The following is a 20,759-nucleotide window of genomic DNA, read 5'->3' as shown; positions in this document are numbered from 1 at the left end:
TTGATTTGGTAGCAAAATCTAACATAAGCTGCTATTAATTTTATTAAAAACATTAATGAACTTGAATAAAGTAATATTTATGCATTTTGATTATAGAATTCTGCAACAGATCTCAGTGAAGTTAAGTAATATACAATATATACTGTGTAAAGTTTTAAAAATCCAACAATAATCTACATTTTAAATCTTTCTGACCCTAGATCAAGATCTGGAGACCAAACTTTCCTCTAATCATTTGCTAATTTTATGAAAATCAGCTGTGCTTATATATCTTGTACTTGAGTTATCTGTATATACATAATTAGTCACTTTGATGCTGGAAAACTTATTTACATTAACGCTCAGAAGGAAATGATATTATTGCAGTATGATTTTCTGAGACATGAACTGACAACATTTTCCCATAAGAATTAGGCAATGTTTTCTCAATGACAATTATCACTGCAATTAATGATACTAACATGCCTTAAATGAATTTATTACTATGGTGATGTCAAAATGACTTAAGAAAACACAATAAATTTCCTGTTTTTGAATCACCATAAAATCTACACTTTAAAAATTACATTTTATCTTTAATAATTTTTAAGTCATAGTTAAGCAAGAAGTTGTTCTGAATATAATGTAAGTACACTAATAAAAAGTATTTACATAAGTGTTGTGTACAGGCAGGATGTGATGGGAAACATAAGTAACACTGTCTTGTAATTCCATCTTTATGTTGCATTTTTAAAATTCGACAAGTATATTCCAAGCATTTCTGAACACTAATATTTACAAATAGATGAACTTCAACAGAAGACTCAATCATGAAGAATAATTAGCAAATTTATGACTGGTTATTTGAAATTAGTCAGTGACAGGAACGAAAAACAACAAAGACAAAAACAACTGAAATAAAGACAAGGGGCCCCTGGGAAACCATTGAGCAAATATGATGAGTCCAAAAAGAAGAAAAAGGAGCAGACAAATTATTTAAAGAAATAATGACTGAAAATATGAACATCTTTAAAGTGATATAAACATTTATATTAATGGAGCTCAGCAGATCTCAAGTAAAAACAATTTAAACATGAATAACTTGAAGCATTTTAAAATAAAATTATCAAAATTTGAAGACAAAGAGGTACTCTTCAAAGCGTCAAAGGAAAAGTGATTTATCACTTATAAGTGAACTCCCATAAGGCTATCAGCAGACTTCTCAGCAGAAACTTTGCAGGCCAGGAGGAAGTGGAAAAATATACTTAAAATGCTAAATAAAGGAAAAATCCAACCGAGAATACCGTACCTGACATATCAGTACTTCAGAAACTAAGGAGACAAAGAAAACATGACAGTTTGTTACCACTATATACACCTTCTTTACAATAAATGCTATAGTCATTGAAATGGAAACAGAAGCACATTAAGTAACAAAATGAAAACATATAAAATTATAAAACCCACCCCTAAAAGTAAATGTATGGTAAAATTCAGAATACCCTAATACTCTAATGGTGGTGTGTAAATAACTTTTAACTCTAATATGAAAGTAAAAGGAAAGGCTGGGCACGGTGGCTCACACCTGTAATCCCAGCACTTTGGGAGGCCGAGACAGGTGGATCACGATGTGAGGTGTTCGAGATCAGCCTGACCAATATGGTGAAACCCCGTCTCTACTAAAAATACAAAAATTAGTTAGGCGTGGTGGTGGGTGCCTTAGTCCCAGCTACTCAGGAGGCTGAGGCAGGAGAATTGCTTGAACCCGGGAAGGGGAGATTGCAGTGAGCTGAGCTCTCACCACTGCACTCTAGTCTGGACAACAGAGCGAGACTCCATCTCAAAACAAACAAAAAAAAAAGTAAAAGGACAACAGTATTAAAAATAATGTAACTATAATATTGTGTTAATGGAAACACAATATAAATTATGTACAGTGTGAAATCAATAGCATATAATGCTTGGGAGAGAAATACAAATGCAGAATTTCATATGTAATTGAAGTTAAATTGTTATGAGCTTAAATCCACTGTTATAAGTTGTTTTATTTCTTTTTTATTTTTTTAAACCTGTTTATGTATTTTGTTATTTCAACAGCTTTTGGGGTACAAGTCATTTTTGGTTACATTAATGTATTATATAGTGGTGAATTCTGAGATTTTAGTGCACTTATCACCAGAGTAGTGTATATTGTACCTAAATTGCATTTTTAAAATCTCTGGCCTCCCTCTCACTCTACCTCTTCTGAGTCTCTAAAGCCCGTTATATCACTCTGTATGCTTTTGTGTACTCATAGCTTATCTCTCACTTACAAGAGAACGGATGAATTTCGGTTTCCCACTCTTGTGTTACTTCACTTAGAATAATGGCCTTCAGCCCTATCCAAGTTGCTGCAAAAGACGTCATTTTGTTCCTTTTAATGGCTGATTAGTATTTCACAGTGTATATATACCACATTTTTTATCCACTCATTAATTAATGGGTATATAGGTTGATTCCACATCTCTGCAACTGTGAATTGTGCTGCTATCAACATACCTGTGCAATTGTCTTCTTCATGTAATGACTTCTTTCCTTTGGGTAGATACTCAGTAGTGAGATTTATGGATCAAATGGTACACTTACTTTTAGCTCTTTAAGGAATTTCCATACTGTTTTCTATAGAAGATGTACTAATTTACATTTCCGCCAACAGTGTATTAGCATTCTCTGTTACCCACAGCTACAACATCTTTTATTTTATTTTATTTTACTTTTTAATAATGGCTCTTGCAGGAGTAAGGTGGTATCACATTTTGGTTTTAATTTGTATATCCCTTGTGATTAGTGACATTGGTAATAATTCATAGGTTTGTTGGCCATTTGTATATGTTCTTTTGAGAAACATCTACTCATGTCCTTTGCCCACTTCTTAATGGGATTATTTGTTTTTATCTTCATAATTTATTTTGGTTGGTTATAGATTTTGGATACTAATCTTTTATTGGATGCATAGTTTGTAAATATTTTCTTCCACTCTGCGGGTTGTCTGTTTACTCTGTTAATTATATCTATTATTATGCAGAAGCTTTTAAGTTTAATTAGGTCCCATTTGTTTACTTTTGTTTTTGATGAATTTGTTTTTGAGATTTTAGTCATGAATTACGTGCCTAAGCCAATGTCTAGAAATTTTTTTCAACATTATCTTCTAGAATTTTTATGATTTCAGATTATATTTAAGTCTTGGATTCATCTTGAGTTGATTTTTGCATATGATGAGATATAGGGATCCAGTTTCATTCTTCTAGATGTGGCTTACCAGTTTTCCCAGGACCATTTATTAAATAGAGTGCCCATTCTCCAATTTATGTTTTTGTATGCTTTGTTGAAAATCTGTTGGTTGTATCTATTTGACTTTATTTCTAGGTTATCTATTCTATTTTATTGGTCTATGTGCCTACTTTGATACCAGTACCATGCTATATTGGTAATTATGGTCTTGTAGTAAAATTCAAATTCTGGTAAAGTGCTGTTAGATTCAGTTAGCTAATATTTTTTTGAGGATTTTTGCATAAATGTTCATCAGATAGATCAATTTGTAGTTTTGTGGTGGTGTTTTGTCCTTTCCTGATTTTGCTATCAGTGTGATAGTAGTGTCATGGAATGATTTAGAAAGAATTCCTTCTTTCTCAATTTTTTTGAACAGTTTTAGAAGGATTAGTGCCAATTTATTTTTGAATATCTGGTAAAATTCAGCTGTTCATCCATCTAGTCCTGGAATTCTTTTCTTGGCAATTTTTAATTTACTGATTTAATTTCACTGCTTGTTATTGATCTGTTCAATATTTCTGTATCTTCCTAATTTAATCTAGGAGGATTGAATGTTACCAGGAATTTGTCCATTTTCTCTAGGTTTTCTAGTTTGTGCACATAAAGATGTTCATAGTCTTCTCGAATGATATTTTGTATTTCTCTGGTGTAGGTTGTAATGTCTCCATTTTTATTTCTAATTGAGCTTATCTGAGTCTTCACTCTTCTTTTTTTGATTAATCTAGCTAATGGTCTCTCACTTTTATTCTTTTTTTTTTTCTATTAGGCTGCTGCAAAAGTAATTGCAAATGTCATTGTAGTTTTTGCCATTACTCTTAACAGTTTTTGCTTACTCTTAAAAGTTTTTGCCATTACTCTTAAACAATATTTTTTAAATTAAGTTTTAAAAATATTTTTTGTTTGAATTTCATGTTTTTCTGCTCTGATTTTATTATTTATTTTCTTCTTCCAGCTTCAAGTTTAGTTTGTTCTTGTTTTTTCAGTTTGTTGAAGTGTGACATCAGGTTGCCAATTTGTGCTCTTTCATATTTTTTGATGTAGGTGATTAGTGCTATAAGTTTTCCTCTTAGGACTGTTTTTGCTGTGTTGCAGCAGTTTTGATAACTTGTCTCATTATTATCATCCAATTCAAATAATTTTAAAATTTTCATCTTAATTTCATTGTTAACCAAGATATAATTTAGCAGATTATTTAATTTCATTTTTAAAAAATCATTTCGAGGGTTTGTTTGGAAGTTGATTTCTAGTTTGTTTTCACTCTGTCCTGGAACGATACTTGTGATTTCAATATTTTGAAATTTATTGAGATTTGTTTTGTGGCCTATTGTATGGTCTACCATGGAGAATATTCCATACACTGATGAGAAGAACACATATTTTAAAGATCTTGGTTAGAATGTTCTGTAAATATCAGTTAAGTTTATTTATTCTCGCATGTCATTTATGTCCATTGTTTCTCTGTTGAGTTTCAGTCTTGATGATCTAGCTACTGCTGTCAGTGGTGGATTGAAGTCTCCCACTATTATTGTTCTGCTGTCTATCTCATTTCTTAGGTTTAGCAGTAATTATTTTTTGAATCTAGGACCTCTAGTGTTTGGTGCACATAAATTTAAGATTGTAATGTCTTCTTGTTGAATTGTTTCCTTTATCACTATATAGTGAGCATCTTAGTCTTTTTTATTTACTGTTGTTGCTTTGAAACATATTTTTTATAAGAATAGCTTCTCTTGCTTGCTTTTGGTTTCCATTATGGTGGAATATCTTTTTTCACCCTTTTAACTTGAGTTTACATGAATCTTTCTATATTACACGAGTCTATTGAAGACAGCAGATATTTCGTTGATGGTTTTTTGTTTGTTTGTTTAATTTTAATATACTCTGCCATTTCATATCTTTTAAGTGGAACATTTAGACCGTTTATATTTAATGTTAATATTGAGACATGAGGTACTCTTCTCTTCATCATGTTAATTGTAACCTAGATAGCTTTTTTTCTAACTGTGTTATTGTTTTATAGGCTTTGTGAGTTTTAAGCTTTCAAGAAGTTCTAATTTGGTGCATATCAAGTTTTTGTTTAAGGGCTTAGAACTCCTTTTAGCATTTTCTGTAGTGCTGGTTTGGTTGTGACAAATGCCTTCAGCATCTGTTTGTCTGAAAATGACTATATTTCTCCTGCATTTATAAAACTTAATTTTGTAAGATACAAAACGGTTAACTAATATTTTCTCTGTTAAGGAGGTTGAAGATAGGACTCCAATCCCTTCTGGCTTGCAAAGTTTCTTCTGAGAAGCCTGCTGTAGTCTGACAGGATTTTCTTTTAGGTTATCTGATGCTTTTGTCTCATGGCTCTTAGAATTCTTCCCTTCAGAGAAATGCAAATCAAAACCACAATGAGATACCATCTCACACCAGTTAGAATGGCGATCATTAAAAAGTCAGGAAACAACAGGTGCTGGAGAGGATGTGGAGAAATAGGAACACTTTTACACTGTTGGTGGGATTGTAAACTAGTTCAACCATTATGGAAAACAGTATGGCGATTCCTCAAGGATCTAGAACTAGATGTACCATATGACCCAGCCATCCCATTACTGGGGATATACCCAAAGGATTATAAATTATGCTGCTATAAAGACACATGCACACGTATGTTTATTGCGGCACTATTCACAATAGCAAAGACTTGGAATCAACCCAAATGTCCATCAGTGACAGATTAGATTAGGAAAATGTGGCACATATACACCATGGAATACTATGCAGCCATAACAAAGGATGAGTTTGTGTCCTTTGTAGGGACATGGATGCAGCTGGAAACCATCATTCTTAGCAAACTATCACAAGAACAGGAAACCAAACACCGCGTGTTCTCACTCATAGGTGGGAACTAAACAATGAGATCACTTGGACTCAGGAAGGGGAACATCACACACCGGGGCCTATCATGGGGAGGGGGGAGGGATTGCATTGGGAGTTATACCTGATGTAAATGACGAGTTGATGGGTGCAGCACAGCAACATGGCACAAGTATACATATGTAACAGACCTGCACGTTATGCACATGTACCCTACAACTTAAAGTATAATAATAATAAATAAATTTAAAAAAAAAAAAAAGAATTCTTCCCTTCATGTTTACCTTAGATAGCCTGATGATTTTATGTTTTGGTTAATTTTTTTTTTTTTCAATATGTTTCCCAGGAGTTCTTTGAGCTTCTTGGATTTGGGTATGTAGATCTAGAGCCCAGACAGAAAAGATATTGATTATTCCCTCAAATAAGTGTTCCAGACTTATAATTTTCTCTTCTTCAGGAACACCAATTTTCTTACATTTGGCTGCTTTGCACAATCCCATATTTCTTAGATACCTTATTTCTTTTGATATTTCTTTATTTTTGTCTGATTTGGTTAATTTAAAAGACTCATCTTCAAACTCTAAAATTATTTCTTCTACTTGTTCTAGCCTATTGTTAAAATTTTCCAATTTTCTAATTCTCTCAGTATGTCTTTCACAACCATAAGTTTTCACTGTTTTTTCTTGATCATATCTCTCTAGAAACTTTTTCATTCATATTCTGAATTGCTTTTTAAAATTTCTTTGTGATGGTTTTTTATCTTTCTCTGATATCTACTTGAGTAGCTTAATAATCAAACTTCTGAATTTCTTATCAGTATTTCACAGTTTTTATCTCGTTTTGGGTCCATTGCTGGAGAGCCTGTGTGATCTTTTGGGGTGGTATAGCACCCTGTTTTGTCAGTTATTTTTCTGTTTTTTTTTTCTCCTTTGGATAGACTATTTATCCTAATTATTTTTAAATTTATGTTTAATTTGATTGTTTCTTTTGTGTGTTTGATTTTAGTTTTTTTTATTTCCCCCTTAAAAATTATACTTTAATGCCTTTAGTTAATTTCACCTTAATTTGGTTCTTGGCACTTTCAGTGGTGAAGACTCTGAAAGAGTACCTTGCTTATTAAGAGTTTTTGTATAATGGTGTTCTCACATACTGGTTGTAGTGTCAATGTGCCTGGTGTGTGAACACTATTTCCTGTGGAGTTGCAATTATAGAGTTACCTTAAAGCTTAACTCATTCCCCTGCAGTGTGTACTTTTTTCATTTATTCATTTACTCCCAGTATTTACTGGTTTGATAGTTTAGGCTTAAGGGCAGTAGGAGAGGTGTTCCCATACAGAAACTGATTGTGACTTAGCACATGGGTAAACAAAGTCTTAGACCTGACAGAGTGACTGGAGGAACTCTCAGGAAGTTGCACCAAGATCTTACCATGGAAAAGGTTTGGAGCCAGCTCAGCACCTTTGTCAGCTCAGCAGGACATTTATTCACCTCTCAGACATACTCCTGTCACAATGCTATGGCTATTCTGATTAGACAATCACCTCTTTTCATCTGTAGGAATGTTCTAAGTAGAGAGGAATTATAACTCTGTATCTCATGCAAACCGGAAACAGGAGGGTGCTTCTTCTTTGAAGATGTCGTCATCCTGATGTGTTCCAGAAAGGCTGTCTATATTTGCACCCCTGTTACACTCCCATGGGAGAAGCCACAACTGTGCTTATTTTGGTGGATAAGTAGGGAAATACTTTCTCTTTTCCAAGACCCTTCACATGCACCAGGGCTGTTTGACTGCTGGAAAATAACTGAACATATTGGTGAATTTAGCACTTAAATGGTGCCTCTGCTGAAGGAGGTTTTCCACAAGTGGTAGGATCTGGTCCTCAGGGCCTCCCATCTGGTTACTTTTGTCCCACAAGGTGTTCCCTTAATGTGGTGCACTCCTTCTTTCTTTAGGAGTGGGAGTCTGTGAGAGCTAGGCAACTGTGAGTGTTGTTTTTCCTGTGTCTAGCTGCCCATTGAAGGTGCCACATTCCAGGCTAGTGTTGAGCAATGTCTGAAAATGATCTGGTGATGTGAGCTGTCCTCAAGTTTCCTAGCAGTGAGTAGCAGCACAAACTCTAATGGGGGCGGCAAGGGAGTGATGTAGACTCTGTGAAATCTTTTGGTTATTGATAGCTTTAGTGTATTGGCTTTCTTGAATGCCAGTGTTAGTAATAATGAGTTGGTCAGATGAACAGACTCAGGACCTCCTGGTTAGCTAGATTCATGCAGGTAGTTGTGTGGCCAAGATCGCACAGCCATTTTTTTTTCTTCCTGTGTACAGTATTATTCTACTAGGATATACTATAATGGAAAAAGCCAATGGTGTTTGGCTTTTAGATAGGATGTGGCACTTGCAAAAGAGCATGAGCTGAAGTAGCAGGAGGATTTTGCTTGCCTTATGCTGTCTATGGGGATACTCTGGTTTCTCAGGCAATGGTAGTTCTGTGTAGCTCCCAAGAGATTCTATTCTCTGTGTTAACTGTCAGAGTGGGGCTCGGTAGGGCAGGTTTGCCCTCTGTATCACCATGTGCAGAGCAGCCTCTGTGGGTGTTGAAGATGGAAGTAGGTCTCAGGCCAACAGGTTGATGCTCCAGAGAGGAGCATTGCTGCCTCTGCTGTGCAAAAGAGTTTGTGCAGGGAGTGGGGGTGGCAGGTGATGGTAAGCCTCACAGTTTTCATGCACTTGGAAGGGAAGATCTATTACAACCTCATGGTATACACAAATTTAAAACTTATAGTAAATACACACACACAAAAAGGTTAACAAATCAAATAATACCACTACAAAAAATCAACAAATCGAAAAAAAAAAAAAAAGACAGCAAGACATAAGCAAACAAAAAAATGCAAAACAGTCAAAAAACAATTAGCAAAATGGAAACAGTATGCCCTTACCTATAAATAATTGCTTTAAACATAAATTAATTTAAATTTTCACCAGAAGACACAGAGTGCTTGAGTGGATTGTTTTTTAAGGATCCAATGAAACGCTGCTGTAAGACACTCACATTAGCCTTAAGGACACACATCAAGTTAAAGTAAAAGCATGGGAAAATCATGACAAGAAAATGGTAACCCAAAGAGAGCAGGTGACTATTTATATCAGAAAAGTCAAACATTTAGGCAAAATATTTTACAGAAGAGAAAAAAGTCATTATATAATGATAAACTGGTTAATCCACCAAGAAGATATAATAGTTGTAAATCTATATTCACCCAATATTGAGGCAGGGAAATATGTGAAACAAATTTTAACAGAAATGAAGAAAGAAATAGACATCAATAAAAGTATGATAGGGGATTTTAATATGTCGCTAACAATAATAGTTAAATCATCCAGACAGAAAATCAATATGCAAAAGAAAGACTTGATAAAACACTATAGCAAAATAATACACATTTTTTTCTCAGTACACACGCAACATTGTTCAGTATGGGTCATATATTTGGCCACATAACAAATCTTGACAAATTAAAAATTAATATCTTATCAAACATATTTTCAAACAATAATGCTATAAAACTAGAAAAAGAAGAAATTCTGGAAAATTCACAAATATATGAAAATTAAACTACACTCTACTAAACAATTAATGGGTAAAAACAAAATCAAAAGGAAAACAAAAAAGTTTCTTGAGCCAAATAATAGTTTTTTAAAATACTGTGTATGGTATGAAGCAGAAGCATTATAAAGAAAAAAGTTATAATAAATACCTACATTTTTAAAAACTCAATATAAAAAACAGATTTTTACACATCAAGGAAAAGTAACAAACAAACCAAGAAAAAATAAAATTAAAAAGAGAAAAACCCAATTTTGCAAAAGAGAGAAAAAAAATTAGAGAAGAAACAAATAAAATTGAGATTAGAAAGATAATTTAAAAAATTAACAAAACTGAGGCTTGATCATTTGAGAAAATAACAACTGTTTAAAAAACCTTTCGATTAACCAAGTAAAATGACAGGAAACTCAAATTAATAAAATTATAAGTAAAAATGGAGATAATACAACTGATACCACAGAAGTACATAGAATCATAAAAGACTACTCTAAGCAAATATACGGCAAAAAATTGGAAAATATAGAATGAATTAATAAATGTTTAGAAACATACAATTGAAGCATCTGAAATATGAAGTATTTTCATATTCTATGAACATAGTCATATCCCATGAGTATGTTCTATGTATCGAACAGTAATGGGAAAGAAGATTGAATCAATGAACAAAAATATTCCATCGAAGAAAAGCCTAGGACCTGCTGGTTTCATAGCTGAAATCTACCAAACTTTTAAGGAAATCTAACACAAATCCTTCTCAAGCTCTTTCAAATATTGGAGACAAGTAAATGCTTCCAAGCTCAATGAAGGCAGCATTAGCCTTATACTAAACCAGATTATAATGGTATAATAAAATAAAGGTACAGTTTAATATTTCTGATGAGCATAGATACAAAATTCTTCACAAAAAACCAGCAAACCAAATTTAACAGCACAAAAATAGGATCATATACTCTGGCCAACTTAGTTATATCTCTGAGATTAAGGGATATTTAAAAATATGCAATTCAATAGTAATAATGCACCAAATTAATAGAATGAAGAATAAAATGCATATGTTTATCTCAGTAAATGCAGGAAAAAATTGGCACAATTCAAAACCTTTCATGATAAAAGCTTTCAACAAGTTACTTATAAGAGGAATGTATCTCAATAAAATAAAGGCCATATATAAAAATCACACAGCTAATTCATAATCAATGGTTAAAAGCCAAAAGCTTTTTCCGTATCATCAGACATAAGACAAGAATGCTCACTCTAACTACTTTTATTTGACATACTACTAGAGGTCTTAGTGCTGCTAGGCAAGAATAAATAAATAAAAGGCATCCAAATCAGAAAAAAGAAGTATTTTGTTTTCTATTTCCAGATGACATTATTTCATACAGTAGATGCATATGATACTCTCTTCTTCCATGTAAAAGAGCAGAGTAAGGCAGTAATCACACTTTGATTAGATCATCTAAGAAAGAACACTAGAATTCAACAAAGGATGCAAAGCAATAAAAGCAAGGAAGAAAAGGAAATCAAGGCAGCTTGCTGAGTTAGAATTGGCTGATAATTTAGAGACCTATCTAATGCAGAAAAAAGGTAAGTGAGAGTGGTCCATACTCCCACCACAGACTCCTACCTTCTGAGCCATAAGAGAACTCTTAGAACCCTACAGGTCCTGAGACTAACATAGCAAGCTGCCTGGAGATCACGTGAAGGCATTGTTACAGAAAAATTGCTCACACAGAATACAATCTACTGCTGAGCCTTAAGCAGCTATAGGATAGTGTAATTTGAGAGCCCAGCCCCCACCAGATTACTCCTGGTAGTGGAAAATAAATTTCTTTTGATACAATTTAGCAAGAACTTTAAATTGGAGCTGATGATGTTGAAGCATTTGCTATTGATGCAGTAACAACTAAAATAGTCTACTGAAAAATTGATCAGACCCAGAGAAAGGTAGTTGTCACTCATAGCATACATCGGATATTTGGAAAACAGCAGTGACAACAACTGTATGACACCCTTAATGCTTGGAAACAAACTCTGAACAAAGTGAAAAACAGCCTTTTAAGTCTTTCCGATACCTCAGTTTTTATGCTTATAATTTTTGCTCTTTTTGGAAAAAAAATCCATAAATCATAGTAAAACATTATAAACTAAAAAAAGAGAAATTCTTAGCAATAAATGCCTCCATCAAAAAGCTAAAAATATTTAATATAAAAATCTAATTATGCACATCAAAATACTAGAAGAGCAAGTACAAACCAATCACAAATATGTAGAAGGAAATATGTAAAAAAGATCAGGGCAGTATTAAAAACAATGGAGACTTTAACAATAAAAAAATCAATAATATGAGAATTTAAGTTTTGAAAAATTAAACTTAACAAACCACTTACCAAATTAATCAAGAAAATAAGAGAGAAGACCAAATTAAATGAACTAGAAGTTAAATAGGAGAATTACAACTGATGACAGAGAAATGCAAAAGATTATCAGAGCCTATAATGAACAACAAGAACACATCAACAAACTAGAATACCTTGAAAAAATGGATAACTTTCTGAACATTAAAAATTTATCAATACTGAATTAGGAAGAAATATAAAATCTGAACAGAACAATAATGAGCAATGAAATTGACTCAATAGCAAAAATCTTCCAACAAACAAAATTTAGGACTGAATGACTTCACTGTCAATTTACCAAGATTTAAAATAACTATGAATAAGTATCAAAATATTTGAAAAAGTTTAAGAGAAGAAAAGTTTCCATAACTCATTCTGTCAAGACAGCATTATTCTGATATTGAATTCATGCAAAAACCAAACAAAAAAAAGGAAACTACAGGTCAATATTCCTGATAAATATAGATAAGAAAGTTCTCAAAAAAAGGTAGCAAACCAAATAACTGCACATCAAAAATTTATACAACATGATCCAGTGGGATGCATCCCGGGTATTCAAGGGTGGTTCAACATATGCAAATCAATACATGTGATATGTCACATCTACAGAATGAAAAAGAAAAACTGTATCATTATTTTAATAAATGCAGAAAAAATCTGTTAAAATTTAACATCTTTTTCTGATGAAGCTCAATAAATTATGACTAGAGGGAATATATAACAACATAATAAAAGCCATATATGACAAGCCCACAAAAAATATCATAATGAATGGGTAAAAGCTGAAATTCCTTCTTTTAAAAACTGGAACAAGACAAGAATGCTCACTCTCAAGACAAGAATGCTCACTATCAGCAGTCCTACAAAACACAGTATTTGAAGTTTTAGCCAGAGCAATCAGGTAAGTGGAGGAAATGACAGACATCCATATTAGAAAACAAGAAGTCAAATTTTTCCTTTTTGCTGATAATAGGATCTTATATCTACAAATATCTAAAGATTGCAACAGAAAACTCAATTATCTGATAAATAAATTTAGTAAATTTCTGGATATACCATTAACACAGAAAAATATTTAATGTTTCCATGCATCAATAGTGAACCACCTGAAAAAGAAAACAAGAAGGCAATCCCACTTAAAACAGCTACACGATAAATGAAATATCCAGGAATAATCTTAACCAAGAAGGTGAAAGATCTTTTGAAGAAAAAATTACTAAATGTTGAACAAAAAAATGGAAGATGACAAAAACAAATAGAAATATGCCCTTCGCTCATGTATCAGAACAATTAATACCATTAAAATGACTACACAGTCTGATATGGCTTGCCTGTGTCCCCACCCAAATCTCAAGTTGAATTATAATTCTTAGGGTTGGAGGAGGGGCCTTGTGAGAGGTGATTGGATCATGGGGACGGATTTCTTCCTTTTTTTTCTTGTGATAGTGAGTGAGCTCTCACGAGATCTGGTTGTTTAAAAGTGTGTAGCACTTCTTTTGTTCTCTCTTTCTCCTTCTCTGGCCATGTAAGACATGCCAGCTTCCCTTTCACCCCTTCTCCTTCCAACATGATTGTAGGTTTCCTGAGACTTTTCCAGTTATGTTTCTTGTACAAGCTACAGAACTGTGAGTCAATTAAACCTCTTATCTTTATAAATTACTCAGTCTCAGGTAGTACCTTATAGCAATGTGCGAACTAATGGACAGCCCAAAGCAAACTACAAATTTAGTGTAGTTTTACACTAAATTATTACATTAATTTTTACTATTACAATGCCAACATCATTTTTCAGATATATAGCTCAAACAATTATATAATTTGTATAACACCAAAAAATACCCTTAGTAGAAAAACAATTATGAGCAATAAATAAAGCTGGAGGGATCACAATATCTGTCTTCAAAATATATTACAAGACCATAGGAGCAAAAACAGCATTATATTATTATAAAAACAAACACATGGACCAATGAAACTGAATAGATAATACAGAAATAAGTCCATGCATTTATAGAAAACTGAGCTTTGAAAATTAGGCCAAAAGCTTACACTAGAGAAAGGCCATCCTCTTCAATTCCTGGTGCTCAGGAAACTGGATATCCATAGGCAAAAATGGAACTTGACTTTATTTCTCATCGTAACAAAAAAGTCTGCTCAAGCTGGATTAAACACTTTAATATAAAACCTGAAACTATAAAACTACTGGAAGAGGGTGGAGAGATGGAATGGGGTGGGTTAAAAAACTACTTAATGAGTATTATGCTCACTACTTGGGTGATGGGATTCATACTCCAAATCTCAGCATCAATCAATATTTTCATGTAGCAAATCTGCACATGTACTCCCTGTTCCTAAAGTAAAAGTGAAATTAAAAGAAAAAAGTTAGAAGTACTAGAATGAAACATAGGATAAGCACTGCGAAACATTGGTCTAGGCAAAGATTTTACATGTAAGACCTCAAAAGTACAGACAACACAATTAAAAACAGGCAAATGGGGCTAACACCTCAAGCTTGCTGCAGCCATCTTACTGAGAAGAGGCCAGACTATATTCCACACAAGTCACCTGACCTACCTGCTCAGGCAGGGCCCCCTGGTTTGGGCTAACAGCATAGCTGCCCAACCCTGGCTGATTTCTCTTCTCAGCCCCTAAGTCTGCATTTATTTTGAGTAGAGCACCTGCAGACAACTGACAGACCCTCTGTCACCGCCAAAGCTGTGGTACCCATGATTCCTACTCCTGGGCCAGTGGGGAGGACAAAATTTTTGATTACAGCACATTTCAGCCACCCTAGGGAGAAGTGGCCAGACTGCCTTCCCTGTGAGTACTCTCCTCCCGGCACTTTATCAGGCAGGGCCTCCCGGCTTGGGCCCACAGCACAGTGGTCCCAATTCTGGCTCATCATTTCAATTGGTAGTAGCCCTGTATTTCTCTGGAAATACCTAAATAAAAGAAATGTAGGTGCAGTGCCAGTGATTGAAGGAGTCTTCTCTAAGGTTCAGGGGTAGACCTGGTGAAGGAGTCATCTTTCTTCTCCACCCTACAACACAGCATGCCTGCAAATGTGAGGAAATACGACGGAGCCAAGCGGCTGACTTAGAGCCTATCTACAAAGAATTACTTTTACACACCATCTACTGGATTGCACACCAACTACAACAACAAAAATACTTTGCTTATATACCCTCCTGTGAATACAAGGGGAATAATTCAGTCACAAATAAAGAGCCTTCACAGAGCCTTGGTCTTCTGAAAACATCTAAAAATAAAACCAACTGACTATGTCCAACTTACACTACATTTAAAGGAACACCAGCCCACTGAATGAGAAAGAATCAGCACAAGAACGCTGGAAATGAAAAAATCCAGTGTTCCCTTACCTCCAAACTAGTCCAGTAGCTCCCCAGCAATGGCTCTTATCCAATCAGAAATGACTGAAATGACAGACATACAATTAAGAATCTGGTAGCAAGGAAGCTAATCTAATCCAAGAGAAAGTTGAAACCCAGTCCAAGGAATGCAAGGAAACCCATACAGTTATCTAAGAAATGATAGAGAAAATGGCCATTTTAAGAGAAAAAAACAAACTGAGTTTCTAGGGAAAAACAATTTAAAAATATCTCATAATATTATCAGAATTATTAGGAATAGAAGAGACCAAGCCGAGAAAAAAAGTCTCTGAGCTTGAAGACCAGTTCTTGGAATCAACAGTCAGACCAAAATAATAAAAGAATTTTCTAAAGCAGTGAAACATCTGAGAAATATGAGGTTATATAAAGAGACTAAATCTATGACTCATCAACATTCCCGAGAGAGAAGCAGAGAGAATAAACAATTTAGAAAATATATTTGAATATAACGTCAATGAAAAGTTCTCTAATCTCACTAGAGAAATTGAAGTGCAAATCCAAAACATAAGGAGACCCTTAGCCAGGTACTCGACAAGATGACTATCCCAACCGCTTATAATCATCAGATCCATCAATATGCACAAAGAAGGAAACACATTAAAGACAGCTAGAGAGAAAGATCAAGTAATATACAGAAAGAACCTCATAAGGCTAGCAGCAGATCTCTCAGGATAAACCTCACAAGCTAGAAGAGATTGGGAGCCTCTTTTCAGCATCCTTAAATAAAAAGAATTCTGTACAAGAACTTCATATTTCACTAAACTAAGCTTCATATGGGAAGAAGAAATAAAATGTTTCTCAGACATGAGAATGCTGAGGGAATTCATTTCAATTAAACTAGACTTATAAAAGATCCTTAAAGGAGTGCTAGACATGGAATTAAAAAATGGCACCTACTTACACAAAAAACACACTTAAGGACATAGCCTACAGGTGCTACAAAGCAATCATGTAATCAAGTCTACCTAACACCAGCTAACATCAGAATGACAGGATCAAAGCCTCATATATCAATACTAACTCTGAATGTAAATGGGCAAAATGCCCCACTTAAAAGGCATAGAATGGCAGACTAAACAGAAAGAAAAGTCCCTACAATCTGTTGTCTTAAAACTACCAATCTCACCAGTAATGACACTCACAGTCTAAAAGTAAAAAGATGGAGGAAGATCTCTCATGCAAAGGAAAAACCAAAAAAGAATAATCTCTATTTATATATCACATTAAACAGAGGGATAAAAGTTAAGAGGGATAAAGAAGGGAATTACATAATGATAAAGACTAATATCCAACAAGAAGCCTTACCTATCCAAAATATAAACACAAAAATTTGGAGGAACCACGTTCGTAAAACTAGTTTTTCTTGGCCTATGGAAAAACTTAGACAACCATAGTTTAATAGGAGGAGAATTCAGCACTCCAATGACAGCATTAGACATTTCATCATGGTAGAAAACTAACCAAGAACCTCTGGACTTAAATTTTACACTTGACTGATTGAACCTAATAGACACCTACAGAACACAACACCCAACAACTACAAAATATATTTTCTTCTTATCTGTGCGTCTGTGCACTGAATATATTCTAAGATAGGCCATATACTCAGCCACTAATTCTTAATAAATTGAAAAAAATTGAAGTCATACCAAGTACACACTCAGACTACTGTGCAATAAAAATAGAAATCAGGCCAGGAGTGGTGGCTCATGTTGTAATCCCAGCACTTTGCAAAGCTGACGTGGGAGGACAGCTTGAGCGCAGAAATTCAAGACCAGCCTGGGAAACATGGTCAAACCCCATCTCCACAAAAAATACAAAAATTAGCTAGGCATGGTAGCGCATACATGTGGTCCCAGCTACTGGGAGGCTGAGGTGAAAAGATCACTTGAGTCTAAGAGGCAGAGGTTACGGTGAGCCAAGGTTGTGCCACTGTGCTTTAGCCTGGGTGACAGAATGAGAGCCTGTCTGGAAAAAAAAAAAAGAAAAAATCAATATCAAGAAGATCCCTCCAAACTACACAAACATATGGAAATTTAAAAACTTACTCCTGAATAACTCCTGGGTGAACATATAAATGAGGGAAGAAATTTAAAAATAAACTTTGAAATTAATTAAAATAAAGAGAGAAGTTACCAAAATCTCTGTGATGTACCTAAAGCAGTATTAAGAAAAAAGTTTATAACACTAAACACCTTCATCATAAATTTTAAAAGCTCTCAAGTTAACAATATAACTTTTGAACTAAAAGAACTAGAGAAAAAGAACAAAATAAAGCCAAATCTAGCAGAAGAAAATAAATAACTAAAATTAGTGAATAATAGAATGAAATTGAGATGCAAAAATCCATACAAAAGATAAATAAAACCAAGAGTAGTTTCTTTGAAAAAATAAACAAGATTCATAGACCATGAGCTAAAATTAACATGGGAAAATAAAGATCCAAATAAGTAAATTAGAATGACAAAGACATTATGACCAAGCTCACAAAAAGACAAATGATTCTTAGATAATAATATGAATAACCCTATGCACAAAAACTAGAAAATATAGAGGAAATGAAAAAATTCTTGGAAACACATAATCTTCCAAGGTTCATTCAAGAAGAGATTGAAACCCTTAATACACTAATATCAAGCTCTGAAATTGAAAGAGTAATAAAAACTTTACCAACCACACCTCTCTGCCTACGGAGTAGCCATTCTTTATTCCTTTAATTTCCTAATAAACTTGCTTTCGCTTAAAAAAATTACCATCCAAAAAAGCCCTGGATTTGATAAATTCACAGCTGAATGCTACAACACATACAAAGAACTAAGCCAATTCTACTGAAACTATTGCAAAAATTTGAGAACGATAGGCTCCTGCCTAACTCATTCTATGAAGTTAGTATCACCCTAATACCAAAATCTGGCAAAGATATAGTAAAAAAGAAAATTTGAAGCCAATATTTTTAGACACAAAAATATAACATAGGCACAAAAACTTTCAACAAAATACTAACAAATCAAATCCAGCAGCACATCAAACGCTTAATACTTCATGATTAAGTAGTCCTCTGGAATGCAAGACTGGATCAACATGAACAAATCAATAAATGTGATTCACCACATAAACAAAATTAAAAGCAAAAACTATACAATCATCTCAATGGACTCTGAACAAGCTTTAAGTAAAATCCAGCATCCCTTTCATAAACCCTCAATACTAGGCATAGGATAAATATACCTCAAAATGATAAGAGCCAAAACCACAGCCAACATCATACTACGTGGGCGAAAACTGGAACCAGTCCTTGAGAACTAGAACAATATAAGGGTGCTTGCTCTCTCTGAATGTATTCAACATAATACTGGAAATCTTAGCCAGAGCAATCAGGCAAGAAAAAGAAATAGAAGGCATCTAAATAGGTAAAGAAGAAGCCAAACTATTTTTCTTCATCAAAGATATGACGCTATATCTAGAAAACCCTCAAGATTCCACCAAAAGGCTACTACTAAAGCTAATAAATACATTTAGTAAGACTTCGGGATAGAAAAATCAATGTTCAAAATCATGATCATTTCTATACACTAATAATGCACAGGCTGTGATTAAAACCAATAACACAATCACATTTACAACTGCAACAAAGAAAATAAAATACCTAGGGATATACCTAACAAAAGAAATGAAATATCTATACAAAGAATACTACAAAACACTACTGGGAAAAAATCAGAAATAATATAAATAAGTGGAAAGGCATTCCATTCTCATGAATTGGAAGAATCAATATATTATGAATGACCATGTTGTCCAAAGCATTTTACAGGTCCAGTGTTATTCCTGTTAAACTACCAATGTAATTCTTCACAGAATTAGAAAAATATAATATTCTGAAATTTGTATGGAACTAAAAAGGACCCTAAATGAAACTGTCTTTGCAAAAATTGTATCAGTGAGAAAAATTAAGCTAAACTAACCACCCCCTCCATGCTCCCTTGTCTTTAATTATCATTAGGCTATTGGACCAAGTTAACTTTGAAAGACATTTAGGCTATAGTTTAAATGATAATAATCCTTGCCCAAAACGTAACCACTTTTGTAAAGCTAATGGAAAACCATCAGGCTGAGGAGAGGAGAGGAACCTGAGTCCTGCTAGGTGCAGACATAAATGATTGTCAGTCATTATCCTGGAGGGTATAATATATGCCATTCCCCCAATTACTCCTGCAAATAAGACTATTGTCGACTGGCCTTTGGATATATCTTTCCAAGTTTTTGGCTTGTCTGACACCCAAGGCTCCACATGGACTGCCCGTCCCACTCCTGTGGCCCCATCCAGAAGTAATTTAGGAGGACAGCTTAAACTCCCTATGATTTCATCTCTGCCCCAACCAATTAAAGCAGTAAGCACCTGTTACCTGGTCAGCCCCAACCATTCCCCTAAACTGCCTTTGAAAAACCCTTAACCTAGGAGCCTCAAATGAGATGATTTGAATAGGAACTCCGTCTTCCACGTGGCGTGGCTGGATTCATGTCTATGAAACTCTTTCTCTACTACAATGCTGTCGTCTTTCTTTACACAGTTAGCAGGAAGAACCCCTTGGGCAGTTACACAACCATCTGACTTTTAACAAGGCTGACAAAATAAGCAATTGAGAAAAGACTTCCTATTAAATAAACAGTGCTAAGATAGCTGGCTAGTCATAGGAAGAAGGTTAAAACTGGTTTTCTAAATTTCACCATATAGCAAAATTGACTCAATATGGATAGGAGATTTAAAAGTAGAATCTGAAATTATAAAAGTCCTAAAAGAAAACCTAAGCAATATCCCTCTTGTCATTGGCCTTGGCAAAGAATTTATGGGTAAGTCCCCAAAAGCAGTTGCAACAAAAACAAAAAATTGCTAAATATAACCTAATTAAACTAAAAGGCTTCTGCACAGCAAAACTATCAACAGAGTAAACAGGAACCTAGAGAACGGGAGAAAATATTTACAAACTATGCATCTGACAATAGTCTAATAGCCAGAATCCATAAAGAACATAAATCAACCTGAAAAAAAAATAACCCCATTAAAATGGGCAAAAGGCATGAACAGACACTTTTCAAAAGAAGACGTACACATGGCCAATAAGCATATGAGAAAATGCTCAACATCACTAATCACTAGAGAAATGCATCAAAATCACAATGAGATACCATCTCACATCAGTC

The sequence above is a fragment of the Papio anubis genome, chromosome X (assembly GCF_008728515.1).
Source record: "Papio anubis isolate 15944 chromosome X, Panubis1.0, whole genome shotgun sequence".
Taxonomy (NCBI): Eukaryota; Metazoa; Chordata; class Mammalia; order Primates; family Cercopithecidae; genus Papio; species Papio anubis.
Note: the sequence above shows the minus strand (reverse complement) of the source record.